The sequence below is a fragment of the Nerophis ophidion genome, linkage group LG22 (genome assembly GCF_033978795.1).
Source record: "Nerophis ophidion isolate RoL-2023_Sa linkage group LG22, RoL_Noph_v1.0, whole genome shotgun sequence".
Lineage (NCBI taxonomy): Eukaryota > Metazoa > Chordata > Actinopteri > Syngnathiformes > Syngnathidae > Nerophis > Nerophis ophidion.
Window position 1 is genome coordinate 12,420,368 of NC_084632.1, and position 18,657 is coordinate 12,439,024.

Sequence of the window (18,657 nt, forward strand, 5' to 3'; positions counted from 1 at the left end):
TCACGGTACCAATGTAGCTGGTAGCTGTTTCGGCCCCAGACTTTTTTTTGCTAAAATCCTGAGCTCGAAGCCTAGTAGCCGACTCTTGTTTACCAACGTACGTTTGGCTGGCCCCCATTACACTCAGCTCCTTCAAGTTCACTCTTATCCGAGTCACAGCACCCATGTAGCTGGTTCAGCCCCAGGCCTTTTTGCTAAAACCCTGAGCTCGAAACCTATCAGCCAACTCTTGATATTGTCAAGGAATGACGTTTACCAACATACATTTGGTGGGCTCCCGTTACACTCAGCTCCCTAAAGTTCACTCTTATCCGTTTCACGGGACCAATGTAGCTGGTTCGGCCCCAGACCCTTTCTGCTAAAATCCTGAGCTCGAGGCATAGCAGCCAACTCTTGAAGTTGTCAGGGAGTGAGGTTTACCAACTTACATTTGGCTGGCCCCCATTACACTCAGCCCACTAAAGTTCGCTCTTATCTGGGTCACGGCACCCATGTAGCTGGTTCGACCCCAGGCCCTTTCTGCAAAAATCCTGAGCTCGAAGCCTAGCAGCCAACTCTTGAAGTTGTCAGAAGGTAAGGTTTACCAACATACATTTGGCTGGCCCCCATTACACTCAGCTCCCTCAAGTTCACTCTTATCCGGGTCACGGCACCAATGTCGCTGGTTCGGCCCCAGACCCTTTTTGCTAAAATCCTGAGCACAAAACCTAGCAGCCAACTCTTGAAGTTGTCAGGGAGTGAGGTTTACCAACGTACATTTGGCTGGCCCCCATTACACTCAGCTTCCTCAGGTTCACTCTTATCCGGGTCACGGTACCAATGTCGCTGGTTCGGCCCCAGACCCTTTTTCATAAATCCTGAGCACAAAACCTAGCAGCCAACTCTTGAAGTTGTCAGGGAGTGAGGTTTACCAACGTACATTTGGCTGGCCCCCATTACACTCAGCTTCCTCAGGTTCACTCTTATCCGGGTCACGGTACCAATGTAGCTGGTAGCTGGTTCGGCCCCAGACTTTTTTTTGCTAAAATCCTGAGCTCGAAGCCTAGTAGCCGACTCTTGAAGTTGTCAGAAGGTAAGGTTTACCAACATACATTTGGCTGGCCCCATTACACTCAGCCCCCTAAAGTTCACACTTATCCGGGTCACGGCACCAGTCTAACCCAGCTGGTTTGGCCCCAGAGCCTTTTTTCCTAAAATCCGGAGCGAGAAGCCTAGCAGCCAACTCTTGAAGTTGTCAGAAAGTAAGGTTTACCAACTTACATTTGGCTGGCCCCCGTTACACTCAGCTCCTTAAAGTTCACTCTTATCCGGGTCACGGGACCAATGTAGCTGGTTCGGCCCCAGACCCTTTCTGCTAAAATCCTGAGCTCAAGGCATAGCAGCCAACTCTTGAAGTTGTCAGGGAGTGAGGTTTACCAACTTACATTTGGCTGGCCCCCATTACACTCAGCCCACTAAAGTTCGCTCTTATCTGGGTCACGGCACCCATGTAGCTGGTTCGACCCCAGGCCCTTTCTGCAAAAATCCTGAGCTCGAAGCCTAGCAGCCAACTCTTGAAGTTGTCAGAAGGTAAGGTTTACCAACATACATTTGGCTGGCCCCCATTACACTCAGCTCCCTCAAGTTCACTCTTATCCGGGTCACGGCACCAATGTCGCTGGTTCGGCCCCAGACCCTTTTTGCTAAAATCCTGAGCACAAAACCTAGCAGCCAACTCTTGAAGTTGTCAGGGAGTGAGGTTTACCAACGTACATTTGGCTGGCCCCCATTACACTCAGCTTCCTCAGGTTCACTCTTATCCGGGTCACGGTACCAATGTCGCTGGTTCGGCCCCAGACCCTTTTTCATAAATCCTGAGCACAAAACCTAGCAGCCAACTCTTGAAGTTGTCAGGGAGTGAGGTTTACCAACGTACATTTGGCTGGCCCCCATTACACTCAGCTTCCTCAGGTTCACTCTTATCCGGGTCACGGTACCAATGTAGCTGGTAGCTGGTTCGGCCCCAGACTTTTTTTTGCTAAAATCCTGAGCTCGAAGCCTAGTAGCCGACTCTTGAAGTTGTCAGAAGGTAAGGTTTACCAACATACATTTGGCTGGCCCCATTACACTCAGCCCCCTAAAGTTCACACTTATCCGGGTCACGGCACCAGTCTAACCCAGCTGGTTTGGCCCCAGAGCCTTTTTTCCTAAAATCCGGAGCGAGAAGCCTAGCAGCCAACTCTTGAAGTTGTCAGAAAGTAAGGTTTACCAACTTACATTTGGCTGGCCCCCGTTACACTCAGCTCCTTAAAGTTCACTCTTATCCGGGTCACGGGACCAATGTAGCTGGTTCGGCCCCAGACCCTTTCTGCTAAAATCCTGAGCTCAAGGCATAGCAGCCAACTCTTGAAGTTGTCAGGGAGTGAGGTTTACCAACTTACATTTGGCTGGCCCCCATTACACTCAGCCCACTAAAGTTCGCTCTTATCTGAGTCACGGCACCCATTTAGCTGGTTCGACCCCAGACCCTTTTTGCTAAAATCCTGAGCTCGAAGCCTAGCAGCCAACTCTTGAAGTTGTCAGAAGGTAAGGTTTACCAACATACATTTGGCTGGCCCCCGTTACACTCAGCTCCCTAAAGTTCACTCTTATCCGGGTCAAGGGACCAATGTAGCTGGTTCGGCCCCAGACCCTTTTTGCTAAAATCCTGAGCTCAAAACCTAGCAGCCAACTCTTGATATTGTCAGGGAGTGAGGTTTACCAACATACATTTGGCTGGCCCCATTACACTCAGCCCCCTAACGTTCACACTTATCCGGGTCACGGCACCAGTCTAACCCAGCTGGTTTGGCCCCAGAGCCTTTTTTCCTCAAATCCGGAGCGCGAAGCCTAGCAGCCAACTCTTGAAGTTGTCGGGAAATCGTCGCTTTCTCGATCCGAATCGCTTTTCCTGCTGGTGGCCATGATTGTAAACAATGTGAGGATGTGAGGAGCTCCACAACCCGTGACATCACGCGCATATCGTCTGCTACTTCCGGTACAGGCAAGGCTTTTTTATTAGCGACCAAAAGTTGCGAACTTTATCGTCGATGTTCTCTACAAAATCCTTTCAGCAAAAATATGGCAATATCTCGAAATGATAAAGTATGACACATAGAATGCACCTGCTATCCCCGTTTAAATAAGAAAATCCAATTTCAGTAGGCCTTTAAAGTCTAATAGTGGGCGTAGTAGTTGAAGTTATACATAGTACTTTCTCTGGCTTCCTCCCACATCCTTTTAACATGCAGAGAAAACCAATTACAATTCATTAATTTGAAAAAAGGCATAAGCAAGCCTATTAAAAAAAAAAAAAACATCAAATTATCATAACATTTTTATTTACAGTTATTATTATGCTTCCGCAAGAATTTCCCCATGGATTAGAAGGTTAATAAAACGGGATGAGGCAGTGAATTAGTAGATTCTCCAGACTTAAACACAGTTTGTTAAATCACTTTCTTATCTGCGCTTGTCAGCGCCGACTGCCCATTTTGGGTGTTTATTAAAAGGCAGGTGTCAGGTATAATGGAGGCAGGTGTAAACACTCATTTCTCCCCAGCCCTCATCTTTTACAGCGCGCATTAAATAGCCACAAACTCCTTTTATCGCTGCGTCCGACGGCTTTATCTTCCATCTCCAGCCTTCTCATTAGCCAGCGCCCGGGATGTGTGGATACAGTAAACACTGCCAGTCATTAGACACTGTAAACAGCACACTTGGAACGGCAAATGAGGCCCAGTAAAAGCGCTTGAAGGGTGCCAGCGAACCGATTTAATTCTCCAGCTGCATGAATGGGTGTCTCCGACAAATCACCCGGCCCGTAGGTCTAATTTGTACAAAGACAACAACCTAAGCCATACATCCAGTAAGTAAAGTGTCGTCTGAACAAGGGGAGTAGCCTTACGCTGCAATTTATGAGCCTTTGGGATAATAATAGCCGCCAGATTAGTAATTCTCCCTTTTTATGTTGTCAGCCCACAATGCGGTGAGAATGTAAAGTAGAGATAAAAACATTGCATTAAAGTAATTGATTCAATTAATGCAATTTACGCATGCTAATTAAATAAAACACAAAGTAACCAAGGGCCAAACAACGTTGTTTAATCATTTAGACACAGTTAAATGGACGGTTTGCAACTCTTATCCGGCAGTTTAGAGGACACTATCTTTCCAAAATGTTGTAAGCATTACAATAAGAAGGGGGTTCACATGGCCCCATTTGACTTGGTTTACCTGACACGTGACAAGTAACGAATTAGGGTAGTGCACTTTAGCCACCAGACGACAGACTTAGTGTTGAATATCTTAAAAGTATTTAAGTTGCTATATTGAGTGGCTCTTTCCATCATTTTTAGCAGACTGCATTGCAAAATGATTAACCAACCCCCCATCCTTCTCTCAGGTGAAATCCACTCAGAAATTTTGCCATATGAATCATTTCCTTACTATATATCCTGCTCTAAGTAAACACACACTAAAAGCACTTATTTCAGAATGGGGGCCGGGCTGTAGATACACGTACATTATATTGCCAAAAGTATTTGGCCACCTCCCTTTACTCACATATGACCTTGAAGTGCAATCCCATGAAATCGTCCAAAATGTTTTGATATTCTTGAAGTGCAATCCCATGAAATTGTCCAAAATGTTTTGATATTCTGGCGCATTCTGGCCCAACTCCTGAAAAAACAACCCCACACCACAATTCCTCCTCCACCAAATTTCACACTCAGCACAATGCAGTCCGTAATGTAGCCAAACCCAGACTGGTCCATTAGATTGATAAATTGAAAAGCGTGATTGATCACTCCAGAGAAGGTGTCTCCACTGCTCTAGAGTCCAATGGCAACTTGCTTCACACCACTGCATCGCACGCTTTGCATTGGACTTGGTGATGTATGGCTTAGATGCAGCTGCTCGGCCATGGAAACTAGAGATGCGCAGATAGGCAATTATATCATCCGCAACCGCATCACTAAAGTCGTCATCCACCCGCAATCCACCCGAACCAACATTTCATCAAAGCCACACCCACCCGCCATCCGCCCGTTGTTATATATCTAATATAGACGATGCAAGGCTTTAGTGAGGTTAGAAAGTGTAACTCCCTCCAAATAGCACAGACACAATGGCTTTCTTGAACTGATTTATTTGAAGGCTTACTTTCCCTTCAAATTCACCGTGAAAACTGTAATAAATAAAGCATGTTACAAACGTAAAAATACTAACATGCACAGCATGTGGATCAAACATTTTACCGAGTAAAATACCAACAAATGACAAATACCTCGTTGGCCATACCCGGAAGCAGCTTCCTTACATCCATCGACAGACCAACCGAGACACTTCAAAATAAAAATATGCCCACATACTGTTTCAAAGAGTGCTGCTCGTTTTTCGTACGTGGGTAACAACATTTAACTATTTATAAATGGTTGATTTCTATAGGCTAGTAAGGTAAAGTGCTGTACCTGACAAGTTTGGGCTACCTTGCTTCTGCAGCCTTCATCAGAGGTGTCACGTGATGTTAGCGTGACGTTGTCTGTGACGTGTTATATGGATTGTACCATCAAATGTTGTCAGGTACAACACCTTACCTTACTAGCCTATATAAATCAACCATTTATAAATACACGTCAGTAGGCTAAATGAACCTCTTCAACATAACATTTAACTATGTATAATGTAGCGGCTGGCTACGGGGTGTTAGCCAATGACTTTGGCTGGGGGGCGGGACTTCCGGGAGAGATAGGGAAGTGACGTTGTCGACAGGAAGTGAGAGTTCGAGTTGTCCCGGGAAAAGCGTTAGAGACATGAGAGCTGTTGTGTGGTTGTATTACATCTTGTGCAATAAAGACAAGACAAACGAAGAAGTTTTATGATCCTACATTCCTGGGACTATTACAATATATGTTTCCGAATTGGTTCAACCGCTACCCCCCCGAATCTATTTAAAATCTATTTTTTCGTCATGTCACCCGCCCGACCCACGGTTTATCCGCGGACTCCGCGGTTGTGACCGCAAACCGCGCATCTCTATAGGAAACCCATTCCTTGAAGCTCTCTGTGTACTGTACGTGGGCTAATTGAAAAGTCACATAAAGTTTGGAGCTCTGTAGCAACTGACTGTGCCGAAAGTCTTTGCACTATGTGCTTCAACATCCGCTGACCCCTCTCTGTAAGTTTACATACAAATATATATCTATATATATATATATATATATATATACACACACAGTGCATTTCATTTGGCAGGAGCAATTAACTGTCAGTGCATTTAATCAACCTTACCTCACTGAATACCACTGATTTTCACACATTTTTTTTGTCATACGTGCAGTTATGATAAAGAACAAGTTTTGGCGTGTTTTATTAGTCATTGTTTGCTTAACAGTAATGGAATATTCTTATATGCTATAAGTGAACAGACGTCCGAGATCAAAACCGGGAATATAATCCCAGAAAAGGGGGTAAAAAAACGGTCAGCTATTTTTAAGTTAAAAAAAAAATATGATTAGGTTATATATACACATGCGTATATCCTAAATAAACAATGTTTGAATACATTTGATATCTATATATCTTAGGGACCTATAGACTGTATCTCTGTTGCTGCAGCAGCAAAGAGTTTATTCTGTCTTGACACTTTGTAATGATATTTTGTATTATATTTTTCCCTTAAATTATAATGTTTACAGTGATTATTTTGTATGTATTTAAATTACATTTTTAAATAAAATGTATTTAATTTCATTGACAAGCAATTCTATTATGGTCGTACTCTTGTTTGCTACACTGCAAAAAGAAAAAAAGAAAAAAAAACACATAAATGAGGGGTATTTTATTTGAACTAAGCAAAATTATCTGCCAATGGAACAAGAAAATTTGACTTGTCAAGACTTTCCAAAACAAGTAAAATTAGCTAACCTCAATGAACCAAAAAATACGTTAAAATAAGTATTTTCTCATTAATAACAAGTGCACTTTTCTTGGTAGAAAAAAAAAGACCTTTTTGCTCAATATGTTGAAAAATGTTCTTAAATTAAGTAAATGCTAGTGCCATTATCTTGACATAATAATATGGCCTCGGCATTACATTTCTGGAAACCAGCAATAATTTATCGTTCTTTATGGAAAGGCAACAGCTTGTTACTTTCAGGGTCTCCGAGCCGCTCAGGCAAATCATATGGTCGAAAATTGCATTTTTCCATCGATAAAATGACATCATCGCATCAAGTGTGTGATTTTTCAGTCAATTAGTGTGCAAGGAACACACACACATATAAACTTATTTTATACATATATATATATATATATATATATATATATATATATATATATATTTACATATACAGCTCGGCCCCCGGCCATATTTTTTTCTATTGTAACTTTGAAGAATTTATCTGAATGTGCATGAACTATTTCTGTTCAAAACTGTTAGAAATGTCAAATGTATGAATATTAACTTTCAGTTTACTGTACTGTGCCAACTGTGCTGCTATATGAGTATGTATTCTCTCTTGTTTCATTGACAATAAAACAGCAAAGTCCATTTGGCCTTCATCTGTTTTACTCATGAGACATAATAGTGTAAAAGTCATAATTTGTTTTTTTTTCATGCTTGAAATAAGAAATTATTACTTTGAAAAAAAGTAGTTTTATACTGAGTGTTGATGACACAGCTTTGCAAAAGTTGATATTCTAGTTTCATGCATGTTTTACTCAAAAAAGGTCATCAAATCTCAGCAACAAGCTGTAATATCTTAATAAGATCATGTAGGACCAAAACACTTAAAACAAGTAAAAGACTCTAATATAAAATCATCTTAGTGAGAAGAATTATCTTAGACAGAAAATAAGCAAATATCACCCTTATCTGAGATATTTAATCTTACTCAGATTTCAGTTGTTTGCAGTGAAGCGGCTACCACTTCAGTACTATTGAAGATTTTTGCTTCTTCTCAACTCTGTGGTAATATTCTTTTCACAAAATACAACGAACCGTACGTTAATGTTAAATCTTAAAAGTAATCCCCCGATTCCTATTTTCAACAGGAAAACGCTGAACACCAGCCCGGCATCTTTGTTTTCTACCTGTCAACTGTCAGTTTAGGCTGCTCACCGGCTCATCATCACCACTTCAAGATGGCGGCCGAATTTCTCGCGTCACAGCAGCCAATGCTGCATCTACTTATAAGCTGTCAACCTGTTAGCATATTAGCTAATGCTAACGACGCTAGCTTCTTTACATTACCTTAGCACGTAGAAATAAGCATGAAAACACCCCTACTGACATCACACATGAGTTGAGGAAGTTAGAATGGTTTTAGTCAAATTGTGAAACTTACAAGCATCGTTTGGAGTGACGAATGAAGATTCCTTTAGGCAGTGGTCCCCAACCTTCTTGTAGCTGCACCGGTCAACGCTTGATAATTAGCCCCGCAGCTCGGCGAGGGGGGGATTTAGTTTTATTTATTTATTTATTTTTTTTGTCATGAAAAACGGTATTTTTGGGGGGTTGGTGCACTAATTATAGGTGTAACATGTGTTTATGTTGATTTAATAAAAAAAAAATAATAATAAAAAGATAAAAAATAAATAAATAAATACAATAAAATAAATAAATAAAAATTAATAAAAAATTGTTCTGCGGCCCGGTACCAATCGTTGGTCGGGGACCACTGCTTTCGAGCACAAACAATTTGGACGGTTTTTTGCTTTCGGTTAGAGGCAGGAAACAGGAAGTGCATTTTCCACTGTCATCACCTGCAGTGAGCAAACTCGTCCAACAGATGGCGCCATAGCACGAACAATAACACGTCATTACAGTTCTCTGCTTGGGTTGAATGGAAACTATTGACCACAACACATTATGACAATTAATGTACCAGTCAGGGTTTTTTTTGTCAGAAAAGATTAAAATGCATCAATTTGCCTAATATTAAAAAAAAAAAATACACATAATTTGAATTTTAAGTCACAGGGTCCAACAAGTAGGAAAAATTTTGCGCCTTAAAGTTCGGAATTTGAGGTTTTTTTGATTGATTAATTGATACTATTATTAGTAGATTGCACAGTTCAGTACATATTCCGTACAATTGACCACTAACTGGTAACACCCGAATAAGTTTTTCAACTTGTTTAATCCACGTTAATCAATTCATGGTAATTGCTATTTTGCCATATCACAGCCATGTTTGACTCTTGGTGTTGGAATTTCAGCAAATTTGCCACTTCAAATGACATTATTAATATATATTGTGTTCTTCCTCCTGTGGTTATCAACAAGAAAATTATCTTCAAAATAACATCGATCCAGCCATCCATCCATTTTCTGCCGTTTGTTCCTTTTGGGGTTGCTGGATGGATGTGTTTGTATTAACTTTTGCCACTTACTGCATACTGGAATATTTTTTACAGGTCCATCCATCCATCCGTCTTCTTTCGCTCTTCTGAGGTCGGGTCGCGGGGGCAGCAGCCTAAGTAGGGAAGCCCAGACTCTTTCCTCCCAATCCACTTCGTCCAGCTCTTCCCGGGGATCCCAAGACGTTCCCAGGCCAGCCGGGAGACATAGTCTTCCCAACGTCTTTTTACAGGTAATAATGAAAAAAAAAAAAGCAGATCAAATATATTCAAACTTTCATAATAATCCATCCATTTTCTACTGCTTGTCCCTTTTTGGGGTCGCATATGTGATTGTTTTTTTATTATTTTAAAGTAACAGCACCAATGATAGTCACACACACACACACACACACACACACACTAGGTATGGTGAAATTAACCCCTGCATTTGACCCATTCCCTTGTGCCACCCCCCGGGAGGTGAGGGGAGCAGTGAGCAGCAGTGGATGGCCGCGCCCGGGAATCTTTTTGTGGATTTAACCCCCAATTCCAACCCTTGATGCTGATTGCCAAGCAGGGAGGTAATGGGTCCCATTTTTGTAGTCGTTGGTATGACTCGGCTGGGGTTTGAACTCACGACATATCGATCTCAGGGCGGACACTCTATCCATAAGGCCACTCTACAGGTTTTTTTTTATATACTGATTCATTACTATTAATTTGATTTATTCTTTCCCATTTATTCATTCATATTAAATCCTTATAAAGCAGATTGATTGATTGATTTATTGAAACTTTTATTAGTAGATTGCAAAGTTCAGTACATATTCCGTACAATTGACCACTAAATAATAACACCCTAATAAGTTTTTCAACTTGTTTAAGTCGGGGTCCACGTAAATCAATTCATGGAAAGATGTGGCTAAAGTGCGGCCTGGGGGCCATTTGCGGCCTGTAGATAATGTTTCAGTGGCCCGCGGCACAATCATTAGCATTTTAATTTTAGCACTCTAGCTTTGTGGGTTTACCTGACACATGAAACATGACAAATTAGGGGGATACACTATCCACTTAAGCCGCCAGACTGGAGTAGAACGTCGAAAATCGCAACAGTATTTCAGTTGCTATGGCACTTTCCACATCATTTTCAGCAGAAATGCTAACATTAGCATGTTAGCATTTTGAACGACTTTTCCAGATACACACCTCTGAGTAATATAGTGTGGTACTTGACGCATTGTACAGTTATCATCCTAACATTGGCATTTTAGCTTTGTTAGAATAATTATGTACAAGTTATCACACAACTCTTATGCTTAAAGGCTGTTGCTATAGTTATTATCAATTCTGCTGAAGTTGTACTTGTGCAAAGGCACAACTTGTAACCTTGCTTTGCGAGTTGTCTCGCGTCAGCATTTTGTTTGCAGACCCTGCCTGCTGACAGCTAAGGACGGACATCGAGTACCTCAACGCAGACAAAACAGAGACAGGGAAAAGTAAAGAGTGTCAGCACATTCTCATTTTGAATAATCATGTATTGTGTCTACCGGGGCTGCTTGCATTACCCCTCCCTTCAGAAGCAGCCTCAGTGATGTTAACTAAGGACCTCCCGAATAAATAGAGGAGAACGTGGGACTGTACCTTAGAGCAGTGGTTCTCAACCTTTTTTCAATGATGTACCCCATGTGAACATTTTTTTTAATTCAAGTACCCCCTAATCAGAGCAAAGCATTTTTGGTTGAAAAAAAGAGATAAAGAAGTAAAATACAGCACTATGTCATCATTTTCAGATTTATTAAATTGTATAACAGTGCAAAATATTGCTCATTTGCCGTGATCTTTCTTGAACTCTTTGGAAAAAAAAGATATAAAAATAACTAAAAACTTGTTGAAAAATAAACAAGTGATTCAATTATAAAGATTTCTACACATAGATGTAATCAACTTAAAGTGCCCTCTTTTGGGATTGTAATAGAAATCTATCTGGATTCATGAAATTAATTCTAAACATTTCTTCCCAAAAAAAGAAATCTTTAACATCAATATTTATGAAACATGTCCACAAAAAATCTAGCTGTCAACACTGAATATTGCATTGGTGCATTTCTTTTCACAGTTTATGAACTTACATTCATATTTTGTTGAAGTATTATTCAATAAATATATTTATAAAGGATTTTTGAATTTTTACTATTTTTAGAACATTTAAAAAAAAATCTCACGTACCCCTTGGCATACCTTCAAGTACCCCCAGGGGTACGCGTACCCCCATTTGAGAACCACTGCCTTAGAGCATAGGGTGAAGCTGTAACTGCGTGCGCAGCCCAATACGTCTCTCCTCATGAGCAAAATTCAACTCTGTCTCTGCTTGATTCCTTGCTTCTTGTCTCGTTTAATAGATAGTTTGGTGTTTGAACCTGACAAGCTTTTTTAATCAAATTTAACAGGTATAGAATCATATATTTTGATATTTCACTGTAAGCATGCTATTGTTAGCATGTTAGCATAGTGCTACCAGTATGCTAGCCTTTTTTTTTTTTAGCTCATTTTGCTAAATTTTTTTAATTATTTGACGTCTTCGGCTCTTCAGCATTCACAGGACATTTAAACGGAATATGCATTTTCTACTTCTTCGGGGAGGGAAAAAAAAAATAATTTTTTGTACTGGTTTTGAAGGGGAAAACTACCAAAATGACCACTGCATCCTTTCAAGATATAATTCTTTTTTTTTAAAATGTCACTTTCTTGTTGCCATGGTTACAGGCAAAAACAAAACTGCACATTGGAAGTGTCCATAAAATACAAACAAGATCCTTTTATTGTGGTGGAATCAAAACAGGAAGTTTCAGTCTCTGGTCCTCAGTGGGAAAAGGTTTGGGCGCCCCGGTGATGTGAAATACATGTATTTTTCTCTGCAGTGTACACCAAATAATAATTCACGTTTAACCTTCGTCTTGTGTTAGGGTCGGCACCGACCCGTTTTAGTTTTTAAATGCATAAAAGAACATACATTTATTTTTATGCATCAAGGAATTTTGACTTTGTCAGGAACCTCTATTTCAACAAAATAAAACTTGTTTTTTTTGTTTCACTAAATTATAAAATGCTCTGGTTGAAATTATGAGCTTGGTGTTGTTAGGGTCGGTTTCGACCCGGTTATAAAAATAACACTATAAAGCACTAAGTAGAGCCAAAACTGAACACGCTGACGGCCAGCTCCTCTCCCAATCATGTGAGCTTTAGTGGATTCTCATTTTACCTTGTTATCCAGTAAAAAACAAACAAAATGTATGTGGTTCTTTTATGCATTTAAAAACTAAAATGTCCAGACATTTGAGGTCAATTCAGTATAGAGTTGTTACTATGTTAAAATTATTAAAATGAAAAAATAAATAAAACAAATTTATTTAAGAGATGTGTTCTAACACCCCTCAGTAATGGTCAGGTAACACAACAACCTTTTTTTTTATTTATACGATTCTCTTGAGGTTCGTTTTACCATTTTTTTCAATTGAAATCAAGGGGTATACTGACAAAAAAAAGGCCAATGGCCTACACCAAAAATATTAAAACCAATATTTTCATGGATAAGGAAACCTAACGAGGTAACCAAGAGATGAGAAACAAATTGGATGATAGATAATTGTTTTTAGTGTATTTTACAGCTGATTTAAGACATGGGTCAAAACCGACCCGTTAACATAAGAGATAGTAACAGAAAGCTAACACAAGAGGAAGGTTAAACAAAAAATCCCTGAGGCAAACAGACTTGGATGAAGTATTTTTAAATGAAAAAAGCCCCCCCAGAAGAAAATGCCGCATTGAGCAAACATGAATAGTGTTTTTTTTTGTTTTTTTTTCGTGAGAGTGACGTGCCCACAGGAAACTCAAGCAGACTATTTAACTTGGAAGGTTGAAACATGCAATAATTCTGTGGGAAAATAAAGTTTGCCTCACCCGGACTCCTATAAATTGTCACCCTGGTTTCTCCCTCACATTTTTTTTTTTTTTTTGCTATCCATATTCCAATCCACGTACCTTTCCACCACGGAACCGTTTCTTAATTGGATAGAGTTACAGGTGCCATACAAGTTTGGAAATACCCCCAAAAAACTGTCTGGTAGAGGCGGGACAGCTGCTTTCAAATTGTCAAATACACCATCAACGTATTTCTTATTTTGCTTTAATTTAGGCGAGGGAACAGTAAAAACCCGAGCCGCTCCTTAACATTCAGAACTCTTTCTATGAGGCGTATTACCTAAACCACTGGAGGTAAGCTGGAAAAACAGGACACCCCATAAAAAAAAACCCTGAAAAAAGCCCTCTTGTTTTAACATACTCACGGGTAACTGAATCGGACACTTTGTGAAAAGCGGGCTTGTGTCCGCCTGGAAGACAATTAAATGAGACAAGCGCAAAGTTCAAGAACATTTTTATTGTCCTTTTCTGGCTTTTGTCAATCCAGAAGGCTCGGTTTGAAAGCAGACTGAGGTGACGTTACGGGGCCCCTCTAATGCTGACAACATTGGGACTTATTTTATAGTTCTGGACCTAAAAAAAAAAAAAGGATGTCTACAGGTAAAACTACACACCCTGAAAAATACGCAGTAGGCTTGTTTTTGAACGTATTGTATATTAGTAGCATTTTCATTCCAAATCACGACATTTCCAAGCAGAATTTGAAAGACTGATCGAACATGTCTGCCAGATGCATCCTTGCAGATTGTAGCAATATAACTAAAGAAGGGGTCAGCCTGCACACATTTCCAAATGACGGCAATATGAGGAAAGTATGGACCTCGGTCATCCTGACTGGGACGGATCAAGCGAGAGGACTGTAATTATCGAGCAATCATTTTTAATGATTCCGACTTCAGAAGGGTTTTAGTCACAGTTTCGAGAGACAAAATAATGTAAATAATCAGGAACTTCCTCAGGTGATCAGAACCTGCAGAACCAAGCGTCTTTTCATGTCATTCCTCGCCATTCCCGGGTATTAAATGGCTGTCAAAGTGCACCATCTTGTCGGAGTACGTTCTCAGCCGTCTACTATCCAGGTGAGAGGCATGATTTGTGATCTAGACGAGGCACCAAGCAGTGTGGGTGGGGAGCGTTTCCACACAGTGTTTCCAGAGCGGCCAGCCTGAATTTCGGGTGTCAGGGACCAACGCGGAAGGAGATTTTTACAACCAAGTTCTAAAGCTTAGTGATAAATCAGATATATCAGATTGTAGGTGTTTTTTTTTTAGTTTTTTCATGTTCATATTTCGCTTTGTTTGTGGCATTTTTGTTGCGTTTCGCTCGATTGTAAAATATGTCGACGGAGAGGGTGTGTGCCGTTCACATGTTGTCAATATTCAGTGTTTTATCGTTTATAGTTAATATTTTAAACACACATTATTTCTTTTCATGTACATGTAAAAAAAATAAAAATTCCATTCCGTTTTTTTAAGGCGGTCTGTCATAACCTTTTTAACATTATTATGAGGTTTTGTATCAGAGTTCCTAAAAATCAGATATACCGACCCTCAGACACATTGTTTTCTCAAAATCAGGGGTCGGGAAGCTTTTTGGCTGTGAGAGCCATAAAAGCCAAATATTTTAAAATGTATTTCCGTGAGAGCCATATCATATTTTTTAAAGGGGAACATTACAGGGACGGCGTGGCGCAGTGGGAGAGTGGCCGTGCGCAACCCGAAGGTCACTGGTTCAAATCCCACCTAGAACCAACCTCGTCACGTCCGTTGTGTCCTGAGCAAGACACTTCACCCTTGCTCCTGATGGGTGCTGGTTGGCGCCTTGCATGGCAGCTCCCTCCATCAGTGTGTGAATGTGTGTGTGAATGGGTAAATGTGGAAGTAGTGTCAAAGCGCTTTGAGTACCTTGAAGGTAGAAAAGCGCTATACAAGTACAACCCATTTATCATTTATTTATTTATCACAATTTCAAAAGGGTTAAAAACAATAAAAATCAGTTCTCAGTGGCTTATTGTATTTTTTGAATTTTTTTTTTTAATTTTACCGGTCCCGGAATATCCCTAAAACAAGCTTTAAAGTGCTTGGTTTTCGCTATTTGCGATGCGACTATCCATTTCCCTGTGACGTCATACAGTGCTGCCAATGTAAACAAACATTGGCGAATAGCAAAGCAAGATATAGCGACATTAGCTCGGATTCAGACTCGGATTCCAGCGGCTTAAGCGATTCAACAGATTACGCATGTATTGAAACGGATAGTTGGAGTATGAAAGTATTGAAGAAGAAACTGAAGCTATTGAGCGAATAGCTATTCATTCATAGCCATAGCATGGCCGAATAGCTGCGTTAGCATCGCCGGTAAAATGTGTGGACCAAACGATCAGGACTTTCGCATCTTGTGACACTGGAGCAACTTAAATCCATCGAATGGTAAGTGTTTTTTTCGCGTTAAATGTGGGTGGAAGGAAACGTAATATAGTTGCAAATGAATCTGCAGGTTATCCATACATCTCTGTGCCATGTCTGCTATAGCACCGCCGGTAAATAGCATGTTATCATCGATTAGCATAGCATCTTAGCATCGATTAGCTGGCAGTCAACATCAACAAAACTCACCTTTGTGAATTCGTTGACTTTATCGTTGCAAATGCATCTGCAGGTTATCCATACATCTCTGTGCCATGTCTGTCTTAGCACCGCCGGTAAATAGCATGTTGGCATCGATTAGCTGTCAGTCACGCCGCAACCAAATATGTCTGATTAGCACAGAAGTCAACATCTACAAAACTCACCTTTGTGATTTCGTTGACTTTATCGTTGCAAATGCATCTGCAGGTTATCCATACATCTCTGTGCCATGTCTGTCATCGCCGGTAAAATGTGGAGACACTTTAGTACATTCAATGGGGGTCTGGCGGCAGACACTTTCGCATCTTTTGGCCGGTGGTGCAACTTGAATCCCTCCCTGTTAGTGTTGTTACACCCACCGACAACACACCGACGAGGCATGATGTCTCCAAGGTTCCAAAAAATAGTAGAAAAAACGGAAAATAACAGAGCTGAGACCCAATGTTTGCAATGTGTTGAAAATGAAAATGCCGGCTGTATTACCGCGGTGACGTCACGTTCTGACATTATCGGCACAGAGCGATATACAAAAAGGCGTTTAATTTGCCAAAATTCACCCATTTAGAGTTCGGAAATCGGTTAAAAAAATCTATGGTCTTTTTTCTGCACCATCAAGGTATTTATTGATTCTTACATAGGTCTGGTGATAATGTTCCCCTTTAACACTGAATACAACTAAATGCGGGCAGCACGGTGGAGGGGGGGTTAGTGCATCTGTCTCACTATACGAAGGTCCGGGATTCAATCCTGCGCTCGGGATCTTTCTGTGTGGAGTTTGCATGTTCTCCCCGTGACTGCGTGGGTTCCCTCCGGGTACTCTGGCTTCCTCCCACCTCAAAGACATGAACCTGGGGATAGGCCCCTCCCACCTCCAAAGACATGCACCTGGGGATAGGCCCCTCCCACCTCCAAAGACATACACCTGGGGATAGGCCCCTCCCACCCCCAAAGACATGCACCTGGGGATAGGCCCTTCCCACCTCCAAAGACATGCACCTGGGCATAGGCCCCTCCCACCTCCAAAGACATGCACATGGGGATAGTGCCCTCCCATCTCCAAAATCATGCACCTGGGGATAGGTGGATTGGCAACACTAAATTGGCCCTCGTGTGAGAATGTGAGTGTGAATGTTGTCCGTCTGTGATGAAGTGGTCGACTTGTCCAGGTAAGACCAACATTTTTAGAGTATAATTGTAAGAGTTTGTTGTTGACGAACCCAAAGATGCAGAGAAGGAGTTAGGCATTTTGCAGGTAAACATGTTTTAATTAAAATACTAGAACAAGAACAAAAGGGATACAACAAAAAGCGCGCACGAGGCGGATAACTAAACTAAAAGATCTAGCATGAGAGCTAGAAAACCAAAGGAGCTTAGCATGGAAGCTAGCGGGTAGCGAGCAGGAAAACAGAAGTCATTACTTGTAGAATGAAAACAAAACGGAAGCAGGGAACAAAAGACACTAAGCTACAAACAGATACCGAAATATAGCTTACCGCTACGCTGCAATGACACGACACGAAACGACACGACCGACAATACGGAAGTGACATCGACATGACAATACAATAATCAAGCACTCGACTGGAGGACAAAACAGGTTCAAATAGGAGCGGGCTGATTGACACCAGGTGTGGCCAGGTGCCAATCAGCCGCAGCTGAGGGGAAACAGCGCTCAGGGAAAAAAACAGGAAACAGACAAAATAAGACCGCTGACAGGAAACAGACAGGAAAAACTAAAACATGGCCACACTGTCGCGGACAAGCCTGACAATAATAAGTCTTTAATTATTGAACAGGTGCGGTAGGAAACGGATGGGTGGATTAAATGCATGAGAATTTTTAATATTTTGAACATTATTTTTAACTTTGTGATTACCAGCAATATTATTCATTACTTATCGTGTTAAGCAGTGTCAGCTAAGATTTATCTGCGAGCCAGATGCAGTCATCAAAAGAGCCACATCTGGGTCTAGAGCCATAGGTTCCCTACCCCTGCTCTAAATATTTGCTTAGGCCTGGCCTAGACTCACATAAGGATGGTGAACGATAGACAAAATTCCGGAAAAAAAAACTGCAGTTCTCCTTTAAAGGCCTACTGAAACCCACTACTACCGACCACACAGTCTGATAGTTTATATATCAATGATGAAATATTAACATTGCAACACATGTCAATACGGCCTTTTTAGTTTACTAAATTGCAATTTTAAATTTTGCGCGAATTATCCTGCTGAAAACACCGAGGTATAATGACGCTTAAGTGTGACGTCACGGATTCTAGCGGACATTTTGGTCAAGCACCGATCCCAGCTATAAGTCGTCTGCTTTAATCGCATAATTACACAGTATTTTGGACATCTGTGTTGCTGAATCTTTTGCAATTTGTTCAATTAATAATGAGGACGTCAAAGAAGAAAGATGTAGGTGGGAAGCGGTGTATTGCGGCCGCCTTTAGCCACATAAACACAGCCAGTGTTTCCTTGTTTCCTTGTTTACATTCCCGAAAGATGATGGTGAATCTTTAGATTATATTAGATTAGATTAGATTACATTAGATTAGATTAGATAGTACTTTATTTATTCAGTCGGGAGATTTCCTTCAGGAAAATAAAAATTTTCAGCACAATCTTTACAATGGAGCAGAGCGGTCAAGCGAACATGGTTCCCTACCACATGTCAACCGGCA

General features: G+C 40.9%; 1 long non-coding RNA gene across 1 annotated transcript in view; it reads right to left on the bottom strand.

The window, feature by feature from the left end:
• The window catches only part of LOC133540934 (uncharacterized), a 192,908-nt gene extending 184,447 nt beyond the window's left edge, over positions 1-8,461 (bottom strand). The window contains exon 1 of the long non-coding RNA XR_009803765.1: positions 8,370-8,461. This is a non-coding gene — a long non-coding RNA (uncharacterized LOC133540934). The remainder of the gene's footprint in view (positions 1-8,369) is intronic.
• Between the last annotated feature and the right edge of the window lie 10,196 nt (positions 8,462-18,657).